At 43.2% G+C, this 26,460-nt stretch overlaps 1 protein-coding gene across 8 annotated transcripts in view; it reads left to right on the top strand.

The window, feature by feature from the left end:
- The window catches only part of PSD3 (pleckstrin and Sec7 domain containing 3), a gene marked incomplete at its 3' end in the record, with an annotated part of 568,898 nt that overhangs the window by 287,638 nt on the left and 254,800 nt on the right, over positions 1 to 26,460 (top strand). The window contains exon 1 of one of the 8 annotated variants that reach the window (XM_081269551.1): positions 3,907 to 4,164. The exons of the other annotated variants lie outside the window; for them this stretch is intronic. Of the gene's footprint in view, positions 1 to 3,906; positions 4,165 to 26,460 lie in introns of those variants that run through there. 8 annotated transcript variants of the gene reach the window in all.

The following is a 26,460-nucleotide window of genomic DNA, read 5'->3' as shown; positions in this document are numbered from 1 at the left end:
GCTACTTAATAGCTTTCACATGCGGTCTTGTTAGAAATTCAGAATCTCTGACCCCACTCCTAACTACTACATTTTAACAAGATAATGCAGGTGGTTACAACTATGGTCCATGGACCATGTTTGTATAATAAAGCTGACAAAAACTGATTCTTAGACTTAACAGCACATTGGAATTATGTGGGGGTTTCTCTCAAATTCTGATTCTCTGGAGATTCTGTACTCTGTGGGTCTAGAGTGACTCCCAGACACTGACAGCATCCCTGACTTTGCAGTGATTCTGATTTGCAGGCCAGTAAATCCGTCAGTCCATCTCAGACTAACAGCATGGACATCAGCGTGGACCTTGTTAAAACTACAGCATCTCAGATTTTGCAGTTTAACAAATTCCCAGGGGATTCCACAAGTCCGAAAAGTTTGAGAAGCACTCACTGGAACCTGGTTAGAGGCAGAATTCAAATCTGAGGAGGACACAGTTGCTGTCTTGGGTCAGCAGGCCTGTTAAAGGTAACTGTGCTTGTGGTAGGGAGAGCCCATCTAACAGAGATTTTTAAAAGCAAAGTATTCCTGGCTGGGGGCCTGGAATTGACTTCTTGCCTCTCTGCTGTAGTAACATAGGGTACTAGAAATACAGGGGTGGATTGACTTTTTTGTTAGGAAACAGTATTGTTATTTTTTATTTTTGGTACTGAGTATTCAACCTAGGGGCACTCTATCACTAAGCTCTGTCCCCAGTCCTTTGTATTTTTTTATTTTGAGACACTATGTTGCTTAGGGCCTTGCTAAGATGCCCAAGTTAGGGAGCTGGGGCTGTGACTCAGTGGTAGAGGACTTGCGGAGCATGTGTGAGGCACCCCATAAAAATGAATAAATAAAGACATGACATGCTGTCCATCTACAACTACCAAAAAAAAAAAAAAAAAAAAAAAGAAAAAGAAAAAGAAAAAAAGAAGCCCAAGCTGGCCTGCAACTTGTGATCCTCCAGCCTCATGTTCCAGAGTCACTGGGATCACAGGCGTGGGTCACTGTGCCCAGCTGTGGTGTGGGTCTTAAACGTTTCTAAAAGGCTCCTGTGCTGAAGGCCTGGTCTCTAGCCTGGGGGAGTATTGGAAGTTGTGGAACCTTTAAGAGGTGGGGCCTACTTGGAGGAAGTGAGGTCATAGGGGCGTGCCCTTAGAGGAGATATCAGGACCTGGCCCCTCCCTCCCTCCCTGTCTCTTCCCTGGCGCCCTGAGGTGAGCATCTTCTCTCTACCCAGGTCTCCTACCATGATGTGCTGCCTCACCACAGGCCCAAAGTGACAGGGACAAGCCACCATGGACTGAAACCCTGGAACAGTGAGCCAGATAACACTTTCTGCCTTTTAGTTGATCGTCTGAGGGGTTTTGTCCGGGCGAAGGGAGAGGAGACTACCACAGACAGTTCAGTGGAGGGTTCTTCCATCAGGCTGCTTGGGTTCAGATTGAGCGAATTCTCTCACCCTCCATTTCCCTAAATGGGAAAAGGGACAGCAGGCCACCTGTGCTAATGAGTGCCCAGGAATGTTGGCCAGGTCCCCTCAGGGGCATGTTGTCCTTGGTGGGAGGACCTCAGGTGTTGTACGAAGCTCATAAAAATTCCAAGAGCCTTAGATGACTGAAGGTGAGGAGTCACAATGACAGCTTTTTATTGTCTTTCTAATGACTCTATTTAGCAGCCCCGCCTCCACACAAACAAGGTGATATTTTCTTGCCAAGAGTAATACTGTGGTCTTCAGGAAAAACGAGGTATTGAATAATCATTATTGTGAAATAAAATCATAAAAGTTTATTATTGGTTCTTGGCGTTCATTTAACAACTGTTTTAGGATTTTGTATGAGGTTTAGTCGGGACAGGCCTGTCCCTCTTATCAGGCTGTCAACTGACTCCTTAAGTCTTGGGTTTGGGCCTCGAGAACCTCTAGCACAGGGGTTGATACACACCAGGCACCCATTTTTTGTGGAATGAAGAGCTTAATGAGCTGGCTGCTGGCTATGCCTGGGTGACTCCGAAAGGGAAGGGGGATCGCCTCACAGACTCCAGTACAGAGCCTGGGGGGCAAGGCAGGGCTCCCTCCTGGGAGGGTGGCTCTCTTGGAAGTGGGCCTTGCAGGACAAGGTGGGCATACATGGGTGTGTGTGGGGGCGTGTAGGACAGGGTGGCTTTCCAGAGGGAGGGAGCCCAACTGTGGTACAACTGGTGGCAGCTGCTTGGCTCTGGGGACTTTCAGAGTTGGGAATTAAGGGAGTTAAAGACCTCTTGACTCCTATTCTCTTAGTTTGGCAGCCAGAGCAGGTGAGGAGAGCCACTAAGCAGCTGATGTTTTCAAACTGCATAATGTTTGAGGGAGGCCAGCAAATGCAGATGATGATAGACACCTGTGACCTCACCAGCCCACTTAAGAAAACAGATGAATTGCAAACTCCTGTGAATGCCTCTGGTCCTGTTCCTCCTTCCCTCCCTCCATCAGGGTAGCCATGTGCTGATATACATCACCACAGCATGGGGTGTGGCCATAACCATGGTATCACTTAATGTGCTTTTGAACTTCATAAACTAACTTAACGAACTCTTGTTTCCCTTTGTAACACTTTTTACTTCAACATTTGAAAATGATTTTTAATAACTTAAAAAGCTTTTGCTTATCAGTTTGATTATTGTATAGTATTCACTATGTGTGACTACATTTTATTTTTCTATTTGTGAGCATTTTGGCTGTGACTTGTGTTTTTTTTTTGTTTTTGTTTTGGTATCAGGGACTGAACCCAGGGGTGATTAACCATTGAGCTACATCCCCAGCCCTTTTTAATATTTTATTTAGAGACAGTCTTACTAAATTGGTTAGGGCCTCACAAAGTTGCTGAGGCTTGCTTTGAACTCATGGTCCTCCTGCCTCAGCCTCCTGAGCTGCTGTGATTACAGGTGGGCACCGCAGCAACCGGCTGTGACTTGTATTTTTAAACTTCGTACAGTGCAGTAAAGTGCCCATGTTCTTTGTGGCTTCCTGTGCACAAATAGAAGAGTGTCCTAAGACTAGATCTATATTTAGGAATAAAATTGCTTGTGTTATAAGTATAATCATTTTCTGGTGAACCAGGGCATATTACATTTTGTCTATAATTTTATGTGCTCTGGTTATAAGGTAACTTTTAGTTCTTTTACCTGCTGATCCCCATAATTCCCACATCTCAACAAAAATACCAGAAACCCAAATTAAAATCTTGGCAAAGAAGGCAACTGAAGTTAATCTGTTCCCCTCTGGGGCACTGCTGTGGACTCTGCTCTCCATTAGTTGGGTCTGGCGGCTGTGTCTGGGTCGCACCACCCAACTCCTGTTATCCCTGCTCTTTCAGATGCTTCAGTGGCAGCTGTTGTCTGTATCTGACAGCTGTGAGTGTGTCCTGTCTACTTCGGGCTGTGTGAAGCAGGATTTGAACAATGGGACAACAGATGTCTTTTTATCAGCCATTGCTGAAAAACAAAACTAGAAATGAAACTAGAAAACACAAGCACCTAAGATTAGGTCGTGCATTTAACATAGTTAAACTTTGCATCACATAGTAAGTTCTGGTTTGTGGGTTATTGCAGTCATTCCTCTAGGGCCAGTGTGTGTGTGCTGTTGGAAACTGGACTTCAACAGTTCTTACAAAATCCTTAGAGCTCTTAAAGGGAAATGATGCTGTGGTTACTTGTTCTCTGAATGATTTCGGACAAACATCTTTCTTCAAACAGCAGCCATTCCAGTTAGGCTCAGACAGCTGCTTTTTCTGTTGGCTGTGAGCTTGTGGCTGGCTTTTAAAGAGTTAAGCGGGATGTTTGTGAGGTCATGTGTGACCTCACTGGGTCGGACTTTTGAAGCAGGTCTGTTGGAGGGAAGTGCCTGCTGAGAGGGGTGGCCTGCAGGGAGCAGGGAAGTCCTCCTTCAACTTCTTTCAAGTTCTTATCCCGCAGCCCCTGAGGGATACAGTGGCATTCTGGGAGAATGTCACTGCGGAGTCAGTGTGTAGCAGTTTGCGCTCGCCACAGAAGCAGCTTTAGAAGTCCAGTAAAAGAGCCCTTGCAGAAGATGAAAGTCTGCTGAGCAGATGGAACGGGAGAATGCTCTTCGTGTTCCTGACAAATTTATGGGCAGACTGTTTGCTGACGGAGGTAACTGGAATTTGGTTTATTGTCTTTGTCTGGTCCTAGGCAGTGCTGGATTGTGGATAACTGTAGTGATACAGAATTCCTTAGATTTGAAAAGAATTAATTTCAAATTAAAAACATTGTGCTCAGATCTTGGAGAAAACTTAAGAGAATGATTATTCCTATATATTATTTTCCTAGTAAGGCTGACAAATGAAGAGGCTCTATCTATTGCAAGGTCTGTAACATATGCAAGATGAGCTTTTCCCTGGATGGAGTTGTGCTGCTCCTGGACTGTGAACACTTTAGCAACTTCTTGGGGTTGTCATTCTTATTTCCTTTCCGAGAACAAAGTTGGCCATGCTGTTAGTATGGCAAGGTGATTTGTCTTAGAATTCAAAGGAGCCTAATGAAGAGCAGAGGGAGGTTTTTCTTCCTGGAGCTGAGGGAATTTCAGCTCTACAGTTTATCTCTGGGAAGATCTGTTTTCATGTCCAAGAGACCCAGACAGTTGGAGAGCACAAGGGAGATCATCAGTGTTAAAGAAGGGACAGAAGCCGAGTCCATTGATACCACATCCATTCTCAGGATGCTTGGGATCGAAGGATTCATGAACACTCAAGACCCAGCGAGAGCCCCAGTGCTTGACCTTCCAGGGTGTTTAGCTGTTTCTCTAATAGGTGTGTTTGTGTTGGTTACATTGGCATTTCTTGATTATAGATTTTTAAATTCATATTTCCAATATTTTATAATGTCATTTGTCTCATTAGTTCATTGGTATAAGAATTTTGCCTCCTCTGTTTGAACATTTTGTTGCATAGTTTTAATCATAAAGATCAAGTAGAATACTTGGGGGGGGGGAAGGCACTAAACATATTTTACGGGAGGCACAAGCATAGTGTTTAGCAGTCCTAGACCAATAAGTATAAGTGTCACCTCTACTTTTTACAGTTTGTCTTGGAGCAATTTATGGAACCACTCTGAAGTGCCGATTCCTGTCCTGTCCAGTAAGAATGGCCTCAGTGCTTAACGTGAGGGTTGGAGGATTGACTGAGGTGCTGTACACAGAAGCAGTGACTAGTTGTTCTGCACTGATCAAAAGCCCTGTAAACATCAGCATTCTGTTTAAATTGTGCTTTCTCATGTTGGGCACATGAGGGGCACCTAGAGGTTAGAGAAGTGTGGTGATGAGATGGGAGCTGTGGATTTGCTCACTCTCTGGACTGCCTTGTGGTAGGTTTCAGGTAGCACCCCTCTCCCTGTCCCATGCCGGCCATCTCTCAAAGGCTCCATTGGGTGGCAGGGGGAGCTAGAAGTGGAAAATGGGTCTGTTAGTGTAAATCATCAATACTTGGTAAAGACTGCTGTGTGCGCCAGGCCTTTTGATGGCATGCCAGTGTCGTCCCTGAGTATGGAGGACTCTGCTCATGTGCCTCAGAGGTGGTGTGCGACCTACACAGGGAATAAAATAGGATTGCCAGAAGCTGGCCGCTGTCTTGGTGTCCCTTCCCTGGGTGCAGGTTGCCCTTTGCACGCGGAGGTGGTTGCTCTTCCAGTGCTGTGGCTTCGCCCTTTCTCTTTGCTCCAGGAGTTGGTAGCTGTGCAGCTGTGTCACAGTTTAGTTTTTTATTTCCTGGTCGGCTACTATGGATAATAGCATCGCTTCCAGAGTTATTGAGGTAATAGTAATATGTAAAAATATCTGGCACAGAGTCAGTACTACACACATTCTGGCTCCTCCCAAAACAGCTCCATTTTTCCTGTTATGGTCAAGGGAAGGTCCCATACAAATTGTGTATGGAAATAAATACACCCTGTTGTGCCTTATACAGGTCTCATGCCTCGTTGTTTCTGAAATTTTGGTTTAAAATAATTTTCATGTGTTAGTAATTTACACTGTTTCTCTTTTCACCTTCATAACTTTCCAGTGATCCTCATAGCTTTAAATTTTAGTTTCAGTTCAGTTTCCAAAAATATTATGAAAGGAATGCGGTGCCTGAGGTACCTCACATTGAGGTCCCTTCGATCCCGCTCCCCAAGGGAGCCTCTGTTGGCATTTCCTAGTGTATCCTTGCAAGGCATAGTCTGTGCAGTTCTTCTTTGGAACTTGATTTGAAACTGTCGTGTGGTGTGAAAGTACAAATGTGGTATGGAAAGTTCTGTCGGGTCTGCCAGCTCTCTGTACAGCTTGCTTCCTCCCTCAGTCCTGCAGGGTCTGGAATGTCTGGGAGCCGCCTCACAGCTGGGCTGTGTCACCCAGAGCCTAATGTATCTGACACATCCTGCCCTAGCCACGCTGTGTGGGTCATATGATCCACCCAGAGTTCCTGCAGGGTGACCAGGGGTTGGAGCTCTGAGTAGAGGGCTGGGCTGAGCCCTGAAAATCCTCTGTCTTGAAGTTCTGGGGAGACAGTCTGTGATGAGTTCCAGCAGGGCTGTTAGTATCTTTCAGTACCCCGAGGGTGTGGTGTAGTCAGCCTTTTGGTCTGCTGTTGTATTTGGCTTCTTGTCATCCACAGCACAGGGTGGGGATCAGCTAGAAGGTACACTGAATATGGACTTGGAAGATGTGGGCTTAACTTCCAGACTTGCTCTTTCTTTACCAGCTGTGTGACCTTGGTCAAGTTTCTTTGATCCTCAGTTTCCTTTCTTGCAAAGTGGACATCTTGTGAGTGAAATAAAGTAATGCATGCGGAAGTGCTAGACTGGACTATTTCCATGGGTTTTATCTTCTTATTCAAAGGACACAGTGGCTTGTCCTTGGATCTGGTTTAGGTGTACTGAACTATTTATGCTTTGGAGAAGGGGGGCAGCTGTCCAGTGGTGTTCTTAGACTTTGTCTCACTCTTTGTGGCAGTCTTTTGATTCATCTCCACCCTCCCACCTCTGCCTCCTCTGGGCACTGGGAATTGAACCCAGGGCTTTACACATGTAAGGCCAACGCTTTACCACTGAGCTACATCCCAGCCTTTACCTCATCCATTCTTGGATGCTTCTGATATGCCTAGTAACAGGGAGGAGAGCAATGTTCTTTCTGTTCCCAGAATGTTCTCAAATAAGCCACTCTAGTTTATTCAACTGGTTCTTTGTCGAGGCCCTGGTTTTCAGTAGGGGGATCCCCAAGAGCATAGGTTGGACCAATTTTGCTACTGATTATGAGATTGGGAAGTCACTTTTTCTCTTCACCCCTTAATTCCCAGGAGTTGAACTAAAAGACCTTTGTGTATGGAAAGGAGATGACTATCTTACCTTTTCTCTTTCCTTAACCTTCTTAAAGCCTTCATCTCATAGGGCAATTTCTTCTTCCTCTTTTAAATTTCTTAGGAAATTTTTCTTTAAAAAAAGGCAGGAGAGTCAATGAGACTCAAACTGAGATGCCATGTTGGCTTCTGAGACCTAAATGTAATGGAAAAATTTTAAGTGTGACCAGGGTGTTCAAGATGAGAATCAGACCACCTTGGTGATCCCCTGAGCTTGATATCAGTCCTCCCTGAGGTTGCCCAGGGCTGATGGTCTTTGATCAGGGCCTCTGGTTTCACCTGTTGTGAGCTTTCATGGAACTGAGAGTACCTGAAGGTGTAGTGGGTGCCGTGCAGCTAGTGGCTGGAGTGGAGATGCCTGCTGTGGAGAAAGGAAGACTGAAGGGTCTTCCAGCTTGAGGCTGTAATCCCTGTGGGCAGGGGAAGTGTCTTCTGTCAGTTGTGCCTGATATGTTCGTTGGTGTGTTCTGGTTCTCAGAACCATGCTTCCATCCTGTTTTTTCCTGGAGCTCTTCATCTACAAGTTGTTGAGCAGAGGAACACATCTGTCTCATGTGGACACTGGCTTACCCATAGCAAGACTGCATTCTTAGGGAAGAGAATAATAGGGAAACTCTTGTACTTCTTCAGTATTTCACTACTAAAAGATAAGCATGAGGACAGTTAAAAGTGACCTTTATGGTGTGCTATCCAGGAGGCTCAGGAATGGCCCTGGTGAGGAGAGATAAGTCACTGGCCTCTGGAACCTTGCACATGTTAAGGAGTCCCTCAGCCCTTATCAGCCAGACCAGGTGTTAGAGACCCATGGAAAAATGTCCTTAATTCATCTAAAGAACTCCAGGAGTCATGGCTTCAAAAGGCAGAGGTCCTAAGAGGAGCATGGATTTGTGGTTGCCTGAGCAGCCTGGGTGTATGACCATCCTTTGTAGGAGTCGTCTCTGTTGTAGTTCCTTTCAGTTGCAGTGTCTGTGGTGGTTCTGTTGATCAGGATTTGACACTAAGTTCAACCATTTTACCTTGCATGCATTTCATAACCAGTAGATGATTATTCACTTAATTGATAGGGGTGTAAGTGCTGCTTCAGATTTGGAGGTGGAGGTATGGCCAATGGGCTTAGACAGTCAATATATACCTAAAGATTGAGTTGACACAAGGCGGGTTTGGCCTTGTGTTTTCTGGCATCTTGACCTTGGGAAGCTGTTGTGTCCATCCTCTGCTGTGACTTTGACTTCACTCATGATTTGACTTTGTTGTGGAAATTGCATAGCTGAGCATTTTCTAAAGCTTAAAAATGAGGGAACCACAGAATATCCACCTGAAACACAGCCAAAGAATGTGATTGCCACCTTTTTATTGAACAGTAAACTGTCTAGGCTGTTTCCCCAACTTCTCTGTGGGGTCCCACTTTTGTGCATTCTTCCCAAACCCAGGATGAGTTTATTGGCCATTCTAAGGGCTCCTCAGTTAGCAATATGGAATTTTACCATCTAGTCCTTTGAAAGTTCCTCCTCCTCCTCCTCTTCCTCCTTCCTTGAAGTATTTGTAGCAAGAAAATATTTTCCTGGGAAATGTAGGTTGAATAAAAAAAAAAACCCAAGCAGCTACCACCACACCCACACCCCCTTTCCAGAAACATCTACCCTGGGAACACAGGCAGCACTTTCATTTGAGCTGCAGTCTCTGGAGTTTGAAGCACCAACACTACCTGCTGCTTCTCAGTTCTGTGCTCTGCTTGGCTCGGCGCCTCAGTGGGAGCTGGCCATCTCCTGAGTTGGCAGTCTTCTCCTGTGGCACCCAGGTCTTCTTGGGAGGTATCAGGGCCACACAGCCATGTGGCCAACTCAGAGAGGCTAGAGATCCATTTGTCAGAGCTGGGTTGCTGACCAGGGGTGGGGATCCCCATCTGGTATGTGTTCAATATGAAATCCACCTGCCCTTGGATGGTGTAGGAGTACTTTTTATCTTGGGTTGCACCCAGTTTTTTGAAAACATACCTGGAGGCTGTCTGATGTAACTGTTTGTCCACTTGGTTCTGGATTGAATTGGATATATCGCCTTCTTGACTTTCAGAGCAGGAGTGGTAAAGGAAGTGGCAGGACTTGGACTTTCTCCTTTTGGATCTTGTGTATTACATGGCCAGTAGCTTTCTTAGTGCTATCATGTGGTTCTTTTCACTGCTCTCTTGATGGGCATGTGTGCTGCTCCCTGCTCCTCTACCTTTCCTGTCTGTTGTGTAGAATAGCTCAGTCATCATGGATTCCCACCTTTGAATTTTTAAATGTACTTATGTGTCCCTTATCATTTCTTTGGCTTTAGTCTATCTTGCTGAGCCTCCTTAGTGCCTGATGGATAAAGATTTTAAGTTGTTATGCTGCTGTGGCCTTGGAATGTCTTAGGCCAGTGTGATGCTGAGGATCCCAGGAGGATGTGTGAGGCCAGTGTGATACTGAGGATCTTTAGACTCGCCATCATAGGTAGATAGGTGCAGTGACCTAGAGTCTGCTCATGGTGACACTGGTAACAGAGCATTCTGCTGGGGGTCAAATGACTTTGGCTCGTGACTCTAGTTCTGTCTGTCCTGAATTTTTGATCTCTTTCTCTCTGAAGCTTTCATATACTCATCTGGAGTGTTTAAATAATTCACAGGGCATATTCCAACTCCCCAAATCCATTACTCAAAAAAAAAAAAAAAATCATACGATTCTGGCTTTTTCCATTAGCTCTCTGTGACCAGTTAGGGTCTTATATGCAGAATAAATTGAAAAACAATGAGACTGGAATTAGAGCAGTAGAGTACACAAGAAAGTTAGCAGTTGCACCTCTCATTTGCTCGGTGGTGGAGTGGGGAAAGCATTTTCTGTTCTGTAGTCTTGTGTGGACTGCCCATGCTGGTTGAGGTTTTTCACTGTTCTCTCATGGAAAAGCAGCATCCACCAGATACCTTTCCCCATTCTGAGTTGACCCATAGGAAACGCTCGTTATGAAGCCCCCCCCCCCCCCCCCCCCCCGGTTTTACCTTTTCTGGGGTGAACCCAGGGACAGTGGGAGGGTATGGTCCTGTTCCATGAGGTAGGTGACTGATGGCTGCACCTTCTCTAGTCCTGTTCAGAGGGCCTTGTTTCTCTCATGGAAGCAGAAGTTTGATCCACGTGGCTGAACTGAAGATGATGTAGGAGGTAAAAGGCCACATACTTCTCTTCTGATTCTTAGTTATCCAGGCTGTGAATATTGTAGGCAGACCCTATGCTTAGCAGAATGATTTCATGCTTTAGAATTGAAGAAGAGAGCATGAGGTTAGCAGTTTGGTACCAGGAGTGCTTCTTGTATTTCACATTAGTTCTGTGATTTGGGGCGTGTCACCCATTTCTGAGATAGTCTCTTGTTTAAAATGAGATGGTAAGTCTAGGCAGCTCGTAGGGCCTTTCCCAGAGCCAACACGTCATGAGCCTGTGATTTCCCTCCTCTTTAGCAAGACCACTAGAGAGAGGAGTACAGTGAGAGAAGAGGAGTTGACCATTTGGGTTGGGCTGACGCCTTAAATACAGCCTGAAACCTCTGTAAAGGCAGGGGTTGCTCTAATATTGGGGCAGCACTAAGTTCAGGTCCCACAAATTGCTTTAAAATTGATTGTTCCTTTTTATCCGTGTGCTAATTTTGGCATTACTTTATCAAGGCATAAGCAGTCTCTGGCACTTTCTGCAAGGAGCACAACTTGACAGAAAAGATCGAGGTTCCCCCTCCGAGTTCCCTACCTCAGCACTAGAACTTTCCAGCTATCTACCTTCCCAAAGAAAATGTCTCTTTCCAGGGTTGTAAACTTTTCTGCCTGTCTTTACCTTTCTGTGTCTGTTTTCTCTTCTGCAGAAGCCTCAAGGACATTCATTGTCCCAAAGCCTGTACTAACATCTGCTGGCCTTCAGGTTGAAATTTTGCACTTGAAACTTGAAGTGGGGGTTAGCAAAGGGGGAGCATCAATGTTTGTTTCTTCAGAGAATTATTTGCTTTTGCTTTCTTGATAATGACAGTACCAATCAAAACATTTGTATTCCTGCTGATAATGTTTCAGCACATGTGTTAAATTGCTTATATTGGATAATAATTTCTGGTCTTGAGGGAATTTGAAAATTTTGTTTTCTTTCCTTTGGTTCCACAGGGCAACTTTGGATTTGACAAATTGCCTCAAGTTTAAAATGCACCATCTCCACTGTAGGATGCCACTTTCTTTAGTCCTGGAGAATGCTTTGATTGAGGTTCATGCCACTGACTTAAGTGAACTGGATTAATATGAGTGAGGATTTTTACAGATGCATTTCGTTCTCTGTTAACAGATTCAAAGGATTTCATTTATGCATTATTTTTTCTTCAAGATAATCGTTTCAGTATTTTCTATGGTCAAATTCTTAGACTAGGTGGTTAGTTGATTCTACTGGTGCCTCACCATGAGGTCTGTGAAACTTCACCAGTGGGCAGCAGGGATGGAGAAGACAGTCACAGGGATGGGAAAGAGAGTCACAGTGCTCAGGGCCCCCATCCTGTGACTGACACAGCCAACGTGGTCTTGATGTGGTGACAGGGCACCAGTTTGGAACTGTTTGTCTCTTGAGCCCCTTGTGGTACCGCTGGAAGTGACACCTCATGTCACTGAATCTGGGCACACAGAGGACTGTCATTGGGATATAGTGCCCCTGCTAGTGGCTCAGTCGACTCTGTCGACTCTAGGAGGTCATAGGGTTTCTCTCCTGCTGCGACCCTCCTTCTTCTTCTCCTCAAAATAGCATCTGTATCAATGCTGCAAACTTCCAGGAGCAATGTAATCTCAAATCCGAGCATAATGATGAAACACGCTGGTAGCTACCTTTGAAGAAATATTTTAATATACAAAATCCCATATTTTTACCTCATGTTTTTTTTCCCCTGTTAGAATACAGTTACTCTTGTGCCTTTATTTAAATAATATTTTAGAGAACGTAGACCAGATTTTGAGCTCATGGAACATGCTTTGAGCCATCCATGACTGTACATTCCTAGATCTGAGCTCGGAGCCTTTCCCATCAGTGCAGCATGAACTGGTCATTGTAGCCAGTTTTGTATGGAACAGTTGTTTCAGATCCCAAATCCTGGAATGACGTCATTTTCTTTATACCCAGAGTAAATGCTACAGACAGTAGCTTATTCTAGAATTCAGCTATACAGTTTTTCTCCTGAGTAAAATCTTCCACAGCAAAGGAGCCCTGTTAGTGAATAGTTTCCCTTAAAAGTTAGTTTTTGTGTTTCTCATGTTTCTAGTAATTGTGTTTTTCCCAGAGAAAGCAGTGCAGTCTATTTAAAGTAGGGTAGAGGTTGTGGTTAAAACTGCAAACAAATTTTCCTAGCTCGGAAATCAGTGAATCAGTGGAAGTGATTCAATCTCAGTGTGGTTTGGGTTTAAGGATACAGAAAGTAAGAGCTATGAATATGTTAGATAGGAGGAGGATCTTTTTTAGCTAAGATAAAGTATACTCTAAATTGTTTACTTATGAGGCCTTGAACTAAAAAGAGGAAAGGTGGGCGTTAATAGTTAACACTGGTGGGGAAGTTTTCACTGCATGGAGACACAAGTGCTTCCACTTCATATTATTTATGTATACATGCACTAGTTTAGAGAAGATGTGAAAATGTAGAAGATTTCACCCTTTCACCTCTTGATTTCTCAGGGGCCTCAAGGGAGGAGGGGAACTTCCTCCCTTTCTTTAATATCTTCATATTTAAAGAATAATTATGAGAACTCTTGTGTGTGTTTCTTTTTCTTCTGGGAACATATGCTTCTTAGATGATTATGGGTAATTTCTATGAGTTAAACAGTAGTAATTAGCGTCTTCCCACAGTTAAAAATTTGGAATCCCCTCAACTTAACCACTGGACATCCAGGACTCTGTGTAGTAAGTAGAATCTTTAGTATGGTTAGGATGCTGTTTGTTGGGGTATCTGTCTTTAGTCCAGCTTGACCATTTTCTGACAGTATTGCCGCTGGCAGAGAACCAGGAAACAAACCTCCAATTCTTTGTAAACAGTTACAGTAATGTCTGCTTTCTAGGGTTGTGAGGACCAGCTGAGATGGTGCATACCAAGGGCTTAACACGGTACCCGGAATAGTCAGTGCACAGTGGATGTTGTTGTCGTCACTGGTCCTCACCAGTACCTGATACACCCCTTGTTTTACCATGCTCTTTGTATTTCCCGTAATCACAGAGCTCAGATGAGCAACCGTGGATAGAACCACATGCTCATGCCTTTTCTTCTCCTCCTCTGTACTTTATATTCTTTTTGGTGCCCTCTGGGTCCAGGGTGCTAGGTAAAGATTGAATTTATATCTTGAAGCTGTTGTTAGAGGAGGAGAGAGCTCATGGGATACAGGCTTCTCTGCAGCATCTCTTGAGAGCAGGAATCCTCCTAATATCTCCTATTTCATTATATGAAAGCAGGGCAGGAGGAGAACATGGAGAAACTCAATCTGGCTCAGATTTTAGGTGTAGTGATTCTGATTCCTCTTGCTGCAACTTGTCTGTTAAGAGTAGTGGCTTCTGATGATGGTTCCCTGTACCCTTCTAACGACTGTATTGTTTAACAGCTGTAGCAGAGACACAGGCCTCTTGAGTGGCACATTGTAGAAAACATATGGAAAATGAGTATTCCTTACATAAGTTAGAATTTTAGGAAAAGGTATAGATTTCTGCTCAACAAAAATTGATGCCTTGGCGTCTGCATGTCCTAGTAGGAGGGGACTTGTGAGGCTGGTCCTTGTACCCTAACATGCATGAGGCTTTCTGTAGTCAATGTCCTGGTGTCCTTGTTTTTTGGAACATGCTTGCATCTAACACCTTTGAGCAGGGTTTTAATATTGCTTAAAACCAAACAATTTTGTGAGAGCCTAAAAACAAAACATCCAGATTGCTCTGAAAGAATGCAGTTTTTTCCTCAAGCCCCCGCTGAGAGCATTTTTATGTTATACCACTAAGGAGCCTGTAACACAGAGGGGCTATGAAATGGTGTGTAACTTTGGAACTGTGTAGGCGTGGGTTGCTTTGGGTTTATGGGGATTCACATAGTGCATAGAATAGCCATGGATTTGGTCCGGGCTGCTCTCGTTGTGGGAAAAATGCCAGCTTGTGCGAGATGCTCAGTCAGCAGACTCGAGTCGTGTCTGGTGGAAAGCTCAGGTACTTCTTCCTTCCTGGTGTTTTGGCTAACAGAGGAAGATGGTGAAGTCTTATAAGTTGTTGGCCTTGGAAACAGCAGAATGCCTTTCACCACTTTCTGCTTCTGTGGCCAATGGACAGGATTTCATTCAGCTCTTCCCTGCCTCATCATTAGTCTTGAATATTCTGTTTGGAAACACAATAGGTTTTATTTATTTTTTAATTAAAAAAATTTTTTTAGTTGTCAGTGGACCTTTATTTTACTTATTTATATGCGGTGCTGAGAATTGAACCCAGTGCCTCACACATGCTAGGCAAGTGCTCTACCATTGAGCCACAACCCGAGCCCCACAACAGGTTTTAATGAAAGTAAGGGGGATCAGAGACCCTTTGTTAGTTCATGCACTTAAATTCATTTAGTTGCCCTCATACTCGCAGTCAGGGTTTCTCTCCTGGGTGGTATGGTTCACTGTGGGATACTCTACTTCCTGAGGTTGGTTCATTCCCGTTAGTGGATGAGGGTTGCTGTAAAACTTCAAAGAATTTTGTCCATCTTCAGCATAGTTGAGTTACCCAGACATGACTAGTTGCAGCCCAGAAAAGCACCCCCACTCTCCAGGTCTTTCCTCTTTCCCCGCTTGAACGTTGCACACTTCTCTTCCACCCAGTGTCTGGAGAGCCTTTTCTCCTCAGCACAAGTAAGGGTGGTGGCTCCCCCACAGGGGTTTTTAAGCTGTGCATCTGGGTGTGTGCATTTAAATAAGAGACACATTTTAAATAAAGAAGAGCTCCCACTTTTATCAGCTGGCTGAAAGTGGAGCTGTTTTTTTCCGAAGCTTACATGGGGTAGGTGCTGAGCTCCACTCTGGCCTCAGGATGCTGCCTTTGTCCTCACTGAGAAACAGTAACGTGTTTCTCCCTTCCTGTCCCTACGGAGCTGAGCGTGTGTGCACATAGTGACCATAGCAGGTAGGACAAGTCTACCAGGTCAACCAGCTAGTGTGACTACTTTCTAACAGCCTTTGGCAGGAATTGTCACTGCTGGCCTCAGGTTCACCAAGCAATTTTGGTTGTAAACTTGATTTTTTACAGAAAAAAAAAAATCACTGGATTTTCTATCCTCTATTTAGGTTTTTTGTTTTAGTACTTTTTAAATAGCACATAGTATGCTAATGACCATGTCAGGTATAGTAAACTAGTAGAATTTTAGAGTTGGAAGACACATTCATCTAGTCGTACCCCCCCCCCCCCAGTTGTGCAGATGGATATACTGAGGCCAAGGAAATGGGGAGAATCATCTGAAATCACAGTTAATGGTGATGTTGGAACAAGATTTAAACTCTTCTTCATACATCCTGCTGTTACAGAATGTCATCACTATCTGACCACTCTTGGGGAATCTGCCACACTACACTGGTACCTCAGACCAGAGGTGCCACAAGCAGTAGAGCAGGTGCGGTCAAGCTGCCTGGATGCACATTCCAGCTCGTCTGGCTGCTACCATGTGCCTCAATTCCACTGTCTGTCAGGTGGACACACCTGCTTTATAGGGTTGTGAAGATTAAAGATCTTCCTACCTGTAGAAGTCTCAGAAGACACATGAAACACCGGAAGTATTTAACACATGATAATGATCATCTTGGTCTGAATGTTTGTAATGACAATGAAGAGAAATTAGAGTCCATTGTGAATCTCATTGAAAGGTTTGGCAGCCTGGGCAGTCCAACGAGGGCTGGTTTAAGGTGAGTGGAGTGTGTATAACACTCCCAGGCCATCTCTGGGAGTCCAAAGTGTGTGTGTGGAGCTGGTTTGGCTTAGTGCTTCTTGGCTTAGAGCAACTGAGAGTATGAGACTCAGCTGTGCAGAACGATGTGGTGGGTCACTTCAGGTGGGCTGAAGTTCTCGGCTCTTGTGGTGTATGCACTGGGGAATCACTTTCCTTTGAAATACCAAAGAATAATTTTGCTCAAGGCCAGAGGACAAAGGGGTTAGCAGTAGGATCCTTAAAGGTGCAGTGGGCTGACTCCTTTCTACTAAGCATGAGCCAGCATTCTGTTCCTCCATGTAACACTCTAAGTTATCATGTGGCATTGCCATATGTGGGAGAAGAGAAGTTTTTAATGGCAGGATGGCACTGCATTGTCTGTCTCTGTGAATGAGGTGGGTGAGGCAACCACAAAGTATTGCTAAGTAACTACCACATCTGTCAGTGAAGGGCCATTGGCTGTGTGGGAGGCAGGAAAAGCACAGTGTGGAGCTGGTATGTGTCATCACTGTGTCATGGGAGAGCTCCCGCCAAGCTCAAGTCCTGTTCTGTGGGATGAGTAAGGCACTGGGGGATGAGCCTTTTCTGCTGGAGCTCAGGGTTGAGTTGACCTGTGGTGGTGCTGCCTGAGCTGAAGGGAGTGTTCCAGAGCTGCGGAGCCATCAGAGGAAACTGTTGCTTTTCCCTGGGTGAGCAACCCTTGTTCCTGGGTACGTTTGCAGAAGTCTCTCCTGCCCTGTGGCTGGCCAGCATCCTTCGCTCCTCTTCATGGGCTGTAGCAGAGATTCCACCATTAAAGGACCAGAGGAATGAGGAGGAGCTAGTCGGTGGAAGGAGAAGCCTGGAAACTTTGCTCTTGACAGTAGCTCTTTCCAGAGGAGAACTTGGCCCAAGCTTTCTTCTTCCATGCCTAAGAAAAGCGTTTTCCTTTACAAATACTAAAACGTTCAGAACTTGAGGCTTGTGTCTATAAATTCAGTGGACATATCTTTTCTAATTTTGAGGAATTAATTATGCCAGAAAGTGACACACTAACCCATCTGAACACTTGTAAGTGGTACAGATACTCTCAAGTTAGGATCGAGGGGAAGCTTTTGCAATTCTGGGTAAGAGGAGGAACAGCAGCCTGGCAGTTTAGAAGAGAGCAGAGAAAGGAAGTGGGGTTTTGAGATTTGGTTCCCTTTTCCAGGGCCTCTCCCTTCTGCTTGCTGTGATGCTGCTTTTGAGTTGTCTGTCTCTCAAGTAGTACGATAAGCCCATTTCCTAGGGCTTTGCATTTGTAGAGCGTTCAGAGACTGCTTGAGATTACTGAGAAACAAACAAGGCATCCTTGAAAAAGCTTTTGGAAATGCAGTTCAGTGAAGTAGATTGTGAGCCATTGGAGACTTGCTTTTGTTGAACATTGGGGCTTTTAAAAATTATTATTTTAAATTTAACTTTGGTTTGCATGTACTTAAATGTTTCCTGAGCTCCATCTCTTTCTGTTTCATTTTTTTAAGGAAAGGATACATATATTGAATAATGATATTTAGATTTGCTAATCTCAAAAATGCTTTCAGAGAGCAGGAAAGACTAAGGCGGGAGGGTCAGACTGTTTCCTTTCAAGGAAACCCATGTTCTCTACTTGCCAAGAGTGGTACAGTGATGTGACCTTTAGGTAGTTTTTCATACTTGAATTTCTTTTCTTTTTTGGTACCGGGGATTGAACTAGGGGGCACTCAACCACTGAGCCACATCCTCAGCCCTGTTTTTTAATTTATTTAGAGACAGGGTGTCACTGAGTTGCTTTGCTGAGGCTGACTTTGAACTCGCAATCTTCTTGTCTGAGCCTCCAGAGTCCCTGGGATTACATGCGTGTGCCACCACGCCCGGCTCATGCTTGATTTTCTTGATCACATTGTGAAGCTATAGCTCTTTATGTTATCAAAACTTAGTTCTTGAGTTGTTTGAAGATTATTGGAGAAGTCGGAAACCCCGCTCAGGGATGTGGGTGATTTTAGGTGTGAGCTGTGTCAGATGGCACGGCATGATTTCACTGTGTTATTAACTCATTAAGCCTTATGATTCACTTGATAAATGAGATAACCTAAGAACATTTATAATTATGCTCTTTACTAGAGATTGGAGGGCAGTGTCTGTACGCAGCAGTTATTTAGAACAGTCCTCTATTGTCTCATTTCCAGTGACTCTCCCCTCCCCAGTAGCTGTCGCCTGACATGCAGCATGATGTCTTGTAGATAAAGCCAGGTGTGGATCTGGTTGAGGTTACTGTGAAGGCATTCTTGTTCCTTTTTTTAAAAAACAGTATCTTTATTTAATTTTGGTGCTGAGGATCAAACCCAGTGTCTCATACATGTGAGGCAAGAGCTGTACCACTAAGCTACAACCCCAGCCCTGACATCCTTGTTCTTAAGCTATGAAGTCCTTGGGGCTGACCAAAGTGATTTTAGGGTTGTCTCTTATTTGATTGATGAGGTACATTTATGGTCTTTTGCTAGTTAGTAATAAAGCATCAAGTACTAAATGGTGTGAGCTGGAAACTTCCATGCAGTTCTGGTTATCTATGAAAATACTATCATTAGAACAGAGAGGAGGAGCATAATCGAGTTCTTTTAGAGCCCATTCTGATTTTTATTGATCTCACTCCTCTTAAGCTCTGTGTATGCATGCCAGTGTTTAGTATACCTGGGTCCTGTCTTGGATGACATTTACATAGAAGGATTTGAAGATACGGTGTCCAGTAGATGTGTTCATCACAAAGCAGTGAAGCCTCAGTGGGGACTTGTCCCTGGCCACTGAGTAGCCAAGAAGCCTAGTCATGGCTAGTTAAAAGCATTTCACATTCTTTTACCTTCTGGATCTTGATTTTTGCATGTGGTATGCTGTCCTTTGGATTTTAAAGATTGTGTGTGTGTGTGTGTGTGTGTGTGTGTGTGTGTCTACTGAGATTGTTTCTAGTTTGGGAGCATGACTCCTCTCACCCCTCCCTGCCTTCGTAGGTCTGTGTCCTCATTCCTTTCTCTCCCTCTGGACGGTCTGTATATGTATTTAAAAGCATTACTATCAGATCCAGTCAGAAATGAAAGAATTTGATTTGAACAAGATGTGCATGCATAATTAAAATTATTGAAACTTAAAAACAAATTTGATTTATAGAAGTGACATAGGTGTTCATTGAAGACAATTGGAAAAATACAAAGAAGAAAGTGAATTTTATTAGCCCATCAAGAAATTAGTATTGTTACCATTTCGGCATACATGTTTCCAACCTTTGAGTATGTGTGTATGTTTGAATGTACATGTGCACAGAGACAAAATATATATGATTATTGCCTGTCTGGTATTCTATGGTGTAAATGTATCAAGTTACATAAATGCGTCCCAAAGTATGGGTTCACGACACCATTTGTCATATATGAGATAATAATAGGGAATATATGAATGCTTGATTTTAATAGTTATATATTTATTCTAATTTGCATTATAAAACTACAACCAGAACACCGAACATATGATTTTGTGGTTACTGTTCCTTTGAAAGACTTTTAAATATTGGAAGTATCCTGCCTCATTCATTAGGCAATTTCACTAGGTCTCCAGCATCCAGCATCCAGCATCCAGCATATCAGCAGTCTGGGCAGCTCTTTCTCTAAAACACATGGAAAACAATTCAAAATAATTAAACTCTGTTGCCACTCCTGATGCCACTGTGATCCAAGGCACCATGGTTTATTGTATCTTTTTTGCTGCATCCTACTTCAGTCTTAGTTGGCTTCCCATCTCACCCAGAGGAAAAGTCAATCCCAGATCCCTGCATTCACGATCTGCCCCCTGTCCACACCCCATAACTCTGTGACCTTGTCTCCTCCTCCTCCTCCTCCTCCTCCTCAGAGTTGTCCAGTTGCGTGGCTCTGCCCGCCATTGAGCACACTAGACTTAAGCTTTGTCTCCATCTGGTCCTTGCTTTCTTTCCTTTCTTCCTACAGGAAGTCTCCTGACCTCCCCCCTCCCCCACCAATGTCACATTTTAAAGGTTCCTTTCTGGGGGGTACTTATCTAGCCACTCTAAGATTATGAGTCTCTTCCCTCAGAGTCTCATATTCCCCTTGCCTGCTTATTTATTTTTTATTCTTAGGCATGTCATTATTTTGTACTCTCATGCATCCTCCAGAATGAAAGCTCCACAGGGGTAGGGATTTTGTCTGTCTTGGTCACTGCTAAATCTCCAGCACTTAGAACAGTTCCTAGCACATAGTAGGCACTCAGTGAATATTTGAAGAGTAGGTTACATAAAAATCAGTAGCTGACTTAAGGAATATTAAGTCAATCAATTCATGGGACAGAGGGCTTGCTAGTTATGAAGGTGATGAATGGTGTTTGAGAAATATTGATAGATGATCTTTCAATTTGTTTGTTCTGTTTTCTTATTATAAATAGCACTACAGTAAATACCCTCAAGTAACTTTTTGAGTAGTGCATTTGAGATTATTTCCTTAAAATTCATGGAAGTGTAGTTGCTGTTTGGGATATGCACGTTTCTAGTTACTGAAACTAGAATGTTCGTCAGTTTGAACTTCTGTCTCCAGTGTGTTTCTTCCCACACTTCACTCTGCCTTATCAACTATTTCTTTCTTTGCCAGTTTGACAGCTGACAAAGCACTCTGAATGTCTTGGCTCACACTTCTTTGATATGGATGAGCATTTTCCACACATCTAGTTCTCATCTTTTTTTTTTGTTGTTGTTGTTGTTTATTGCTTGCTCACATCTGCTTTGTTCCAGGCTCTGGTTGCTGTGGACTGAAAACCTACTTGAATTAGTTTTTGTGGATAGATAGCACAGGCACCTGGCTCATGTGTAAGGACCGAAGGCAAAAGGCAGGCAGGCTCCCATGGTCAGACCTGGAGGGCCTGCTCCTTTCTGCCATCTCTGCCTCCTTTTTTCCTTTGTATACTGTATTTCTTTTTCTTTCCCATAACTCTTTATTCCTCTGGTGTTGGTGTGCCTTGCCACTTAGTTGAGCTCCTACTTTATATGATCTGTCAGTGCGGCTACCTGTTATAGTTGAAGTGCCAAGGATACCTGTGTCCCAGATTTCTAGGGGTGAGCAGTGTGTTGGCTTGGATTGTCAGGTGGTCACTCCTATCAGCTGAGATCAGGATGGGGATGAGGTACCTGGGATGAAGCAGCTTCTCCAGCCAGGGCACAGTGACTAGAATGTTCAGGGAAGAATCTTGCCTGTTTATTGAGTCGGTGTGTTGATTTTTCTTTTATGAGTACCCCCAAATCATTTACATGTGAAGGTTAGTGCTGTCGTTTGTCTAAGTGTTTTTCTCTTCATTTATCATTTTAATTTTGGTTGGTAGTGTTCTCATCTAATTAAATCTGAAAGTTAAGTCATGATGTCTACTATTTATAAAGGATAGAATCACCTTCTCTATACAGAAATTATGCATTCAGCTTTTCTTCTAGTTCTTCGTGGTTTTATTTTTTATATTGCTCTTGAATTTTATTACATTTTACTGGGAGTTGAGAAAGAATCAAATATTGAATCTAGGAGCATAATGTTTGTATTAGTCAAGGTTCTTCAGAGGAACAGAACTGATAGAATGGGTATGATCATAAGATGGGATTTATTAGGTCACTTAGGCTGAATAGTTCCACAATGGTCCTCTGAAGGCTGGAAAGCCAGGGAAACTGGTAACTGCTCAGTCCACAGAAGCCTCAGAACAGGAGGGACCAGTGATGTAGTCCCCAGTGTGAGGCCGAAGGCCTTGGAAGTTCCCTGAGAGCTGCTGCTTCTGCAGGGCTTTGTTCAGTGGCTGAAGAGTGTGGAGTGTGGTGTCTGCAAGTGACAACAGCAGCAACAAACAAACAAACCCCCAGCAACTACAGCAAAACCCATACCTGCTTAAGAAGGGTCGGCCGTGCACTGACCTGCTGCCCCTCTTCCACCTTTTCCTTCCATCTGGGCCTGTTGGGTGGTGCTGTCCTTGTTGAGAGCAGGTCTTTTTCACTCAGTTCACTGACCCACATGTCTCTCCTCACAGACATGCTCAGAAGAACCCTTCATTGATTTGTTTTTTTCCAGGCATCCCACAATCCAGTCAAGTTGACAACCAAAATTAACCATCAGTGTTTATTTAGTTCAAATTTATTCTTCTTGGCAAACTCTTAAAGCTTTATTTATTTTAGTTCTATAGTTTTCTTTATTCTTAGCTACTTTATACATTTTATTCTTGGAGTTTTATTTATTTCCTTTAAGGTTTATTAGTGCTGTTGTTCTACTTTTATTCTGTAACTACCTTAGTAGCTCTTTTACTTAATTCTTTTGGGCTTTACATGCGAATAGATAATCCATCTGCCAGTGGTTGTTACTATTTGTACTGTTTCTCTTTCATTAATTTTTCTTAATTTACTATGGTAGGTCTTTTAGAATGAAGAAAATGATTCTTTTAGAATGTGGTGTACATGTCTTATACTGTTGCATATTGTTGATGAGTTATTCTGACTAGATAGAATGCTTTTGTGACTTAGCAAATACAGGTTAATCAACTGTTAGAAAATCCATCCTGACCCAGTGATCTGTCCACTGCTGGTGTTGGAGCTTGGACATGGCACTTGTGTTTACTCTTGTGAAAGGAAGCTTTGCCTCTCCAGAAGTTGCTGTTATCCTTCCCCTAACACACTATACCAATTAGTGTAGTACGTCATGGATTTAGTTGACTGTTTTCTAGTAATTGATACTAGAAAATTATGAAAAATGGGCCTTATTGAGAATGGAATAAAGGGTTTTGATGGTGATGTCCACAGAGGCCTTTGCATGAGACAGCTGTACCTCTAGCCTCACATTCTGCCTGTTCTGTGTTCCACAAATCTTCTTACCTCCATCTCATAACCGTCAGCTATAGCTGCTTTTCAAATGCCTTGACTCCAGCCTGTGATTTTCCTATTTACCCCTGCTTTAACATCCTGGTCCTTGGGTCAGCTCCAGTGTCACTTTTTCAAGAAGGCTGATTTCCTTAGACCAGGTTTTCTGTTCTGCATGCTTCTAGTGCAAATTGTATTTTAAAAATAACATCATTATAATTGCTCTTTAAAATCATCTTTCATGGCTACTCATTGTTAACCTGGAACTGCAGTCACAGAAGAGCACATCTATCTTGATGACCGTTGTTCTGACACAGGAGTAGTCACCCCTTAAACGTTTCCTCAATTAATGGTTAAGAAGGGATGGAGGACAGTGCTTGATGCATTATCAGTGATGGAGAGACTGCAGGGAGCCAGCTAGATTAGCTGGGGCAAGAACACTGTGTGCCCATGCCTGAAGCATTTCAGCAGTGTCTGGCTCTGAATGCACATGCTGAAGGGCAGGCCTGCCTTCTGCTAACTGGAGCTGTGCAGAGTGTAGAGGGATTTGAAAGTCAGTTTTACACATAGATGAACTCTGTGCAATCTTGGGCATGAAGAAAATATAACCCTGTGCTTTATGCTTTTATCCTTTAATTTCTTTGCTCTTCAGAGTTGCAGTAATGCATCCACTGAGCTTTTACAGCATCTAAAATGGCAAGCTGGCTCATGAAGTTCAGGAACTCCACCTATAACAAAGACCACATTTTAAAAGCTAGGGGAAAAAGGACAGTAAGAGAAAGAAACCATGATTTTCAGCATAGGTCCTTCCCCGGTAACAGTAAGTTACTATTTGGTGCTGTTTCCTTGGCAAAAGAAAGGAAGGTTTGCATTTGTGAACCTAGATGGTACAAGTTAATGAGAATATTTCCAGATGTGAATAAATTTTATACTTCCAAATTTTCTCAAGGCATAGTAAATTTAGCTTCTTTCCCATATCTCTATTTTTTGTATTATCATTAATTCTGTTATAACAAATTATAGACTTTGAACTCAGAACTGGCTGTGAACAGGAAGATTGAATAAATTTTTTGTTTTCTGTATCATTTATGAGAAAACCTGTCCAATGTGTTTTACTAAGGATATTAAACTTGCAGAATTAAAAACAAATAGTGATAGAGCTGATTTAATGTGAAATTGCTCCATGACCAATAACATATTAAGCACATTGAGATTGGTACTGGCAGAGTGAGTTGATTTGGTGCTGTATTTAAGCTCAGGCAGTTCTAGAGCTGTGCTGGGTTTCAGACCTTTCACTTTATGGATGAGGAAACTGGGATGTTCAGCAACTTGCTTGGGGTCAGGCAGCTTTTTAGTTTGAGAGTTGGAATAATAATAATAGTAGCCATGCTGTTGTATGGACTTAGATACCACTTGTACCCCATTTTATAGAAGAGCAAATGGCGGTACAGAAATGAAGAAAGTAGCCCAATCACACACAACTAGCTAATATTAGAGACTGGATTTGAACAAAGGTGATCTGGGTCCTATGTCCTTGCTTTTAATGGGCTAACTTGTTTTGCTTGCCCTCCACCTAAGGGGCAGTCCAGTGTTTCTGCTGATTCCGTGTTGCTACCTAGGATTGTTTCATTGTAGCTTTTTCCCCAATCAGAGGCTGCTATAGAAGTTGTCTGCACTTGAAAATGGCAGCTTTTCTTAAAGAGATCATGCTGTGTCCTCTGTTTTTGGTTCAGAGAATCTGATGTGCAATCAAGGAAACCCTAAAGCAGGAAGCATGCCTGTGGGCACTGGGGGCAGCTGTACCCTGAAGGGGCAGAGTTTGGTCATGCTACACTCTTGCTATGTCCTTTGGCAACCATGGAGTTGCTCAGTTAATCATTTTTGTTTTGTTTTTTAAATAAGGGGACCAAAAGTCAACAAATGAAAGTAGCTGATAGAGTAGCCAAAATGTACTAAGACTTATGAAATATATAAATAATCTGTTTCTCTGCTTTGGATGGGAGGAAATACTTTGTTACTTTTTCTTTTTTTAAATTGATTGGCATTATCCATCTGTTTTGTGTCCTGGGGAAAATAGCTAGAAGAGATGCCCAGGGACTTTGGTGTATAAAACTTGCTCTAAGGCAGGATTCGCCCATGGGTGTCTGTTTTGGATAGGGTCCATTAAGCATTTTTAATGAGAACACCCCACAGAATGTGAGCACATTCCAGCAGTGGCACTTACAAAACCCAAAGGCTGTGATGTCCTTGGAGCTTGAGGATCCCTGGGATTCAGAGGTTTTCCAGTCTGTAAAAGTTACTAAGATTTGGTGTCTCCAGAGCTTTCTGGGGGGAAAAAGGGGTTGCATTTTTCTTCCTGCCTGATTCTGTGAAATGGTAGCCTTTTAAAATTTTGCTTACAAAATTGTCGTAAAAAATTATCTCAAACTTTGGAGTATCTTTTAAATCATCCCATGTTGTTTCAACATAGAATTAAAGAAGTGCTCTGTTGGAGATGTTAACAAAGATGCTGTGGGTTGTAAGGTGACATCAGTCATGACTTTAGGTAGATTTGATAGAGGCACTGGATTTGAGCCTTGTGGAATGAATAGATTCCACAGGCTGGAAAGGAAGAAGGACATGCGGAACTCGGGAAACCCTCACATGAGCAAAGGGGTTGTGTTGTGCACATGGGAAATTGTGGGGAATTGGATTCAAGACTTGACCAGCCAGTTGGAGCAAATCTGAGAGCACTGTGCTAGCAACGGGGTGGAAGGTACGATTCTGCAGGCACTAGGATGTTTTTGAGAAAGGCAGTGACATTCATTCAAGCTGTGGGAGAACTCTGGAAGAATGGAGTTGGGTTAGAGAGAAGAGAGTAAAAGTCTCTTGATGGAATCTAAAGACTTCCAGGTTACTATGTAATCATAAAACTCCATTGCCTCTATTTTTGAGTAAAATTTTTAGTCTTGCTATAAAATGGGATCTGCAGGTTTATTTTAAATATTAGGCACTTTGCCTTTTATTGTGAAGAAAAATGCCCTTTTCAAAAGAAGGCTTTAAAAAATTGTGAATATCTTTCTTCTGTTACCAAAGCTTGAATATAGTCACTTGGTAGTGGTTATAATGTTGTGAATGGACTTGACTTTTAATAATAAGCATTTGGGGAATTTCTCATTTCTAATAGATACCACAAAGACTTCAATGGAAAAACCAGAAACTATAGGCTAGAATAAGCTGCGCATAATGACCCATGCTTGTGATCCTTGTTAC

This window comes from Spermophilus citellus (genome assembly GCF_964194105.1).
Source record: "Spermophilus citellus genome assembly, chromosome: 16".
In the NCBI taxonomy this organism is placed as follows: domain Eukaryota; kingdom Metazoa; phylum Chordata; class Mammalia; order Rodentia; family Sciuridae; genus Spermophilus; species Spermophilus citellus.
This window is presented reverse-complemented; position numbering and strand designations above follow the sequence as displayed.